A 7,524-nucleotide genomic window follows, 5' to 3' on the forward strand; every position below is an offset into this window, starting at 1 on the left:
ACCTTTGTACAAAATTTTTGTACAGTGGAACCATTAGGTTTTCCGAGTAGCAACCAACAAGATGTTGCCGAATTTTCGTCGGCAGGGACTCCTTTGGGGTGTAACAGTCGTGGATACGAAGGCTGTCACGACAAAAACTATTAGTCGCGGGCGCTGGCGACCACGTCAATTGGATGGCGATCGATGTCCATGGTTGACGAGCGCTAGTGACTACATCGATAGGCTGATGATTAGCCGGCGTGGTCGACGACCTCGTGTTCGTCGCAACAGAGAAGAAAGAGTTTTTTAAATATTAAAGTTTGATTTAAATAAATCAAAAGAAAAAAAAGGAAAATTACGAAAGGAAAAAAGTTCTCTCACGGTAAAAAAAAAAAAAAACAAAGTAAACGCTCTTGTCAAGTTTGGTTCATTTAAATTAGACCATGTTGATTTAATCAGATCTTAATTTAATTTAATTTAAATTATTGGTTAGTTTAATTAGACTAGGTTGGCCCTTTTAGATTCTGATATGGTTTAAATTATTGGTTGATTTAACCAAATCAGTTTGATTCAATCAAACTGAATTTAATCTAATTGAGATGGTTTAATCTAATGGGTATAGGCTAATCAAAATTGACCAAAATTAAAGAATTTGACCAATTTGATTTATTGGGTTGGATATTTATAGATCTGATCAAATGACCCAAATTTTTTCTGATGGGCTATATTTGATCAAAGTTGGGCTAGATTGCCTAATAAGTCGAATTGATCAAATGAGCATTGGTTTGATCAATAAATCTGAATTTGACTTAAATGAGCTTAGGTTAAACAATAACAATACATAAGTTTAGGTAATCGTTGTCCAATTAGATCAGTTCTAATAAGGACAAGGAACTAAGCTAATGCTCATGATCCGGTTCCCAATTGTCTGGTGGATCCAGTGTATCAGTCAACTGGAGCTCCTTAAATAAAAAAAAAATTAATTTTCTTATTTGCTTATGGATTATGTGTGTTTGTTCTATGCATATATGTGAATTGAATTGAATCGATTTTGTTACTGGTTTGTCAGTTTTGTACTAACATTATTATTTTCAATTCCAGATGCCATGGATGATATACACGATGATCCATCACGACGTGCGATGGAATGGGCTAAGGGAAGCAATTCATGAGATAGAGTATGACCAGTTTACGGAGTCAGAGGACATATTGGATGACCCGATCAATTATTCTAGAAACTTGAATAAGAAGAGTTTCTAATCCTGGATAATTATAACATTTAGGATTTGATTCGATCACTATCGAGGCATCGCAAGGTGGTAGCACACCATGTATGGGGGCGTTATAAAGGACACATCTCATATTCAGAGTTGTGCGTGAAGCTACTTCACAATGTGGAGCAAGAAGATTCTGAAGAGTTTGAGGAGGATCTTGAATAGTTTGAGGAGGATCCAGAAGCATATCCGAATATGGACCAAAAGGCGAATTCTGAACTTATCCTACCTGAGATTGCCCCAACTGAGTCCACGTTAAAAGGGATAGTGTTGACCACTGCACTAGTGTTTATCCTACTAGGAGTGGTGTTAGCTTATCTAGCTTATTAAAGTTCTATTGTTGTTTTTGTCATTATGTACGAAAAGTATGAGCTCATTTAGTTTATGAAAATAATAATATAAACTGTTATTATATTCGAACAGTACTATATAATGAAAAAAAGTTATGTTATATGTTAACATGATTGAAAATGATTAGTTTATATTTAATTTAATGATTACTTCATAGCTAATTTAATGATTAGTTTATTCCATTTCTTTTAAAAGATTAGTTCATTTGATGGGATGTATATAATAAAATTGATCAATATTAATTAGATTGAATCATATAAATAACAAGTGGAAATGAAGTTACCACTTGATTTTGTAAACTAACTCAAATTTACATTGAGTTAATCATAAATTATATACATATAAATTACACTGAATTACTAAATAATGTTGGAGTGTATACTGAAAGCCTAAGCTTTGTAAACATTCATTATGAATAAAGAATCACATTTGGTCTAATTATCTACATTTGTTTGTAGTTGTTCATTTAATTTATATTGTAGATAACATAGTATGTGGTGTCACATACAGAAGATGATGTTATCAGTACCTTATAAATTATAAACAGTAGCTCACGACCAGAATGGAAAGGAACAAACCATTAGAAGGTCGTAGTGTAATTAGGTATTAGTTTATCTTGACTATATAATTACACTAGTACACTCAGAGTGTATTGAGTAGGACCATTTGAGGTCGTTCCTTTTATACTGACTTTATAAAGGAACAAAGACCTCAGTTATTATGGAAGTGTGTGCTCTTAATCCTAATATAATAACAAGCACATATGTTTGATATTTATTTCTTTAATTTATCAATGGGTGAGATTTAGTTCGATGAATCAATAAACCCGATAAATTGAGAAATGGTATCACCATAGTGTGTGTTGTTGATTATAGAAGGAAACCGTGTCCTAGTGATACTAGGTTGATAATGTCCTCAAGAGGAGCTCATAAAGATTGTCATGTTAAACCCCGCAGTGGACTTAGTCCGACATGATAATAAGGTTGAGTGGTACTACTCTTGGACTTAGATATTAATTAAATGAGTTGTCAAGAACTCACTTAATTAGTGGACATTCGATATCTTAAACACAGGGAGACTAACACACTCAGAATAAGAAGGAGCCCAAAATGTAATTTGGGATTGGTGCGTAGTTCAATGATAGTTCTCTAGTGGAATGAATTATCATTGATAAAATTAAGTTGTGTGTTGGCGAACATGGGATGCTTAATTTTATCGGAGACCAAAACCAATTCCTCCTCTCGGTCCCTATCGTAGCCTCTTATTTATAGAGTACTATACCCACATATACCACCTTCTATGCCCACCTAAAGGGGGCCGGCCAAGCTAGCTTGGGAACCAAGCTAGCTAAGCTTGAGTTTAAGGTGGCGGCCCTAGCTTGAACCCAAGCTAGTAGGGCCGGCCATAATTAATTAAAAGAAAATTTAATTTTAATGTTTATTATTATGTGGAAGATTTAATTTAAAAGAGAATTAAAATTAAAATATCTCTCTTGTAAAAGATTTACAAAGATTAAAGAAAGAGATTAGATCTCTTTCCTTATTTGTAGATTGGAGAGATGTTTTATTTTCTCTTTTAAAATTATTCACATGTTAATAAAATTAAAATTATAGATATTTCCTTTTATTAACCATGAAGAGATTTTAAAGAGAAATTTTATTTTTAAAATTTCCGGAAACAAATAAGGAAAGTTTTAATTGTTGATTGAAACTTGTCCAATTTGCTTCCTATTGTTTTGGCCGGCCATCATTGTTTAATTGGGGAAATATTATTTTATTTTTCTCAATTAAATCATGTCAAGGAAATTAAGGAAAATTTATTGTAATTAAATTTCCTAATTTACCTAGGCCAAGGAATATAAAAGAAGGGGTGAGGGTGCCTTCACAAGACACAACATCTATTATTCCTCTCCTTTTGTTCCTTGGTGTGGCGGCCATCATCTCCTTCTCTTCCTCTTGTGGTGGCCGAACCTCTCCCTCTCCCTTGGAGTTTTTGTGGTACGGATACTACTCGGAGAAGAAGAAGAAGAAGGAGAGAAAGCTAGCATCTCTTGGAGCTTGGTTAGTATTTTGGTTTTCTCCTTGGTAAAGCTTTTGTGGCCGAACCTTGCTTGGAGGAGAAGAAGGTGGTTGGTGGTTTCTCATCTTGGAAGATCGTTGCCCACACAACGTCCGAGGTTAGAAGAGGAATACGGTAGAAGATCAAGAGGTTTTTTCTACAAGGTATAACTAGTAATTTCAATTTCCGCATCATGCTAGTTATTTATGGAAATAATACCAAATACAAGAGGCTTACGTTCTAGTATTTCGAATATGTTTTTTCGAAGTTGTGTTCTTTTGTTTTTTTCTTTTCATTGTGATTTGATTGTTCTCTTTGGTTAACCTAAAGTTATTTTAGGAAATTAAATATTAGCTTTCTATTAAAGGTTTTGTCTAGTCGGTGGTGGTTGCTCCCATATCCAAGAAGGTCATGTGCCTCGCCACGTCAGTACTGGGAACCTTTTATGGAAATTAATATTTAATGGAATTAATAACTTAAGGAGACTTGGGTCGAACGTGTTAAGTTCCGCAGGAGATCCAAGTCAAAACCTAAAAGAACAAATAGATTAAGTTTTGGATCAAACGTGTTAAGTTCCGCAGGCGATCCAAAATTTAATTTAAAAGAACACATGGTAGCTAGGAAAAGGTTCAGACCTTTGTACAAAATTTTTGTACAGTGGAACCTATAGGTTTTCCGAGTAGCAACCAACAAATAATGTATTTATTTTAGATCATGGCTACTAAAAATATTATAGCTGAACTCAATAAAGGAGAAAAATTAAATGGAGATAACTATAAAATATGACATTTCAAAATATAATATGTTCTTCAGGAATAAGAAATTCTAAAGGTTGTAAACAATTCACGGAAGAACTTACTAATAGTTCTATAGCACAATATAGATGTGATCTTGATGTCTATAAGGCATGAAAGAAAAAGGACTTCACTACCAAGGAAATATTAATTAGTTCAATGATATATGACCTTGTATTTGAGTATGAACCATTATCATCATTTCATGTTGTCTTGGTTGCCCTGAGAGAAAAATATAGTGGAGTTAGCTTAAGCAAACTTTGTCCACTGGAGCAAACTTTGTCAGCTAATAATTTAGTTTGATAGTTGTAAAAAGTGTCTGAATGTATCCATGGCCCAACATATGAGGAAAATAGCAAATATAATTCAGGATATAAAGGCTGCTATTCATGAGTTAACTGATAAATAACAGGTTCAAGCAGTAGTCCTTTCCCTTCTTGATTTTTGGGAAACAATGAAACAGAACCTTACACACAATGAAAGTTTTAAGACTTTAACTGATGTCTCACGCCATGTTGAACTTGAGGCAGAGAGAATTGAGTCCGTAAATATTTCTAGACAAGCTTTTGTAGCTAAAGGTTTTGTTGGAGAATCTGAATCTAAGAATAAGAAAAGATGGTTCAAGAAAGGGAAGAGAAAGGAAAAAGAAACTAGTGTTGCAGTGGACAAGACCCAATCAAGAAGAAAAGAAAGGAGTGAGTGTAGGTATCCTGAGGTAGTTTTGATGTGGTTAGCCGAGTTAAGTTAGGTTTTGTGTGTGTTTAATGTCTTATGTCTAAGTGTGTAAGAACTCAGGAACACAAGAAGTCGAACGAAAGGCGCAACTAGTGACAAGGATGACATGAGAGAGAGTCGATGAGCTCGATGCGTCTAAAGAACAAGGTGTTGTAGAAGAGTACACTGGCGGATGAGAAGGAAGCACACATCATTTCTGAGGAACGAGAAGCCGGAGCAGAAGTTGCTTAATGAGAATGACAAAAAATGGGTACGGGTGAGCCCTATTCTAGATAGCTGAAATCACCCAAACGAATGGAGCCGGAATCGAGGATAAACTGGACAATCAACATGGAGTTGATTATTCGAGCGCATGGACCATGTCCGGGCGCTCAGACCCCCTGGGGCAGCCCAGGGTGCCTCCTCGATGTGTTGCTGAGTAGTGAAGTGTCAGTCGCGTTCAGGAGCCCAGACCGATCCGAGTGCTTGGACTAAATAAGGTTTATCCAAATTGAGTCGTTGAGACATGGATAAAGTTTTATCCACGCCTAGGCGCTGAGAGCCTTCCAGGCATCTAGAGCTGCCACGTTAGCAAACGATCAAATTCAACTAGCAGATTATAAATAGAGTCCTGGTCTTAGTAGTTCAGATCATCACTGGTACACAAATTCATTTTATGTTCTACTTTAATTGTGAGATGTTAATGTTGTAAGAGGCTACTCCGCTCGAAGGAGAATTCTAGTAAGTTTTTCATAGTCTTGGATTATCAATCTTCTGATTGCAAACCAAGTAAATTTTTATGTCTCTTTCTTTTATTAATTAGTTTATATTTTTTTTATACAAGTTCTTGTATAAATTATTTTAAAAGAACGAGAAATGTCTATTTGCTTTTTCAGGACAATTCACCCCCTCTTATTGGCCAACCAAGAACCAGCAAAGTGGGACATCCTCTGAAGACAACTGGCGAACCTCTGGATAAACAAGGAAGAAAAGGTAGTCCAACTCCATGCAATAATCAAAGATTTGATCACCCAACTTAACAACCTTGGAGAAAATATAATAAATCGTGACTCTTTAAGATATGCACTTAACGCCTTGCCGGGAACTTAAGAGTGGTCAACCTTTGTAGATGCTTACTACATCTCTAAGGATCTCGAAGCAAGTACACTTAAAAGTTTATTTTCTATGCTTGAACTTCACGAGTTTCATTGTGCAGATACTCAGGAAATAAAAAAATCAAATAATATTGCTCTAAAAGTCAAGAAGGATGAATCAGAGTCAACATTTCTCTCGACAATGATGAATCAGCATATATAGTAAGGAAATTTAAGAAATTTTTTAGATCTAACAAATTCAATCAAGTGTAGGCAAAGAAAAGAAGAGCAAGGAAGATAAGATGCTATAACTACAATAAAGAGAGGCACATCAAGGAGGACTGCCTAAAGATGAAGAAGAATGACAACAAGAAAGGACCAAACACAATAAAGCATAAGACCCTAAAGGTGACTTGGGATGAGTCATCATTAGAATCTAATTTGGAGGAGTATGTTGGACTTGCACTAATGGCAAGTCACCAGGAGGAGAGCATAGACGAAGCAAGATGCTCCTTAGAAGAAAGCTACAGCGAGAAAGAAGAAACAAACTTCAGAGCGAATCTGGTAAGTGAGGTATGCTTACTACCTCCTGACTAATTATATTCAAAATTAAATCAATGACAAGATCATTATATAAACTTAAGTCTAAAACTAATAATTTAAAAAGGAAATTTTAGAATTGAAAACAATTTTAGCAAATACATGTCCGTTAGAAATGTTTGATAAATTAAAGGATGAAAATGAAAAATTGAAGGACCAAATTTAAAAATAAAATTTTTTTGCATGTGTTAATCAAAATATCTAGAGAAATTATAGAAGCTTAAATTGACATCTTAAATATCATAAGGGTCAAATTAGAAAAATATCGTAAAAATATATTCTAAAGAAATTTCTTATCAATTATGTAGGTAAAAATTTATCTTGGATCCTAAACTCTTATTTAGAAAAAATAAATGATTATATATGTTTTATGTTTAGGAATATTAATTTTACTTGTAAAATTAAGTTCATATGCTTACTGTTAACATTTTTTTCCCTCTATTGCTTGAATGAAAAATCTCTCAATATTAAATTTTTAAGAATTTTTTCGATTAAAATATAATTTTTAATTAAAAAATTATAATTTAAAATTTAAATTTTAAATTTTAAAATTCTTCAGGTAAGTATTTTGAAAAACCTAATTTTTCAAAGAATTACCATTATATTTTGAATAAACAGAAAAATCAACCTGATTTTTAAGTTAATAAAATTATTTTAATT

The sequence above is a fragment of the Zingiber officinale genome, chromosome 2A (genome assembly GCF_018446385.1).
Source record: "Zingiber officinale cultivar Zhangliang chromosome 2A, Zo_v1.1, whole genome shotgun sequence".
In the NCBI taxonomy this organism is placed as follows: domain Eukaryota; kingdom Viridiplantae; phylum Streptophyta; class Magnoliopsida; order Zingiberales; family Zingiberaceae; genus Zingiber; species Zingiber officinale.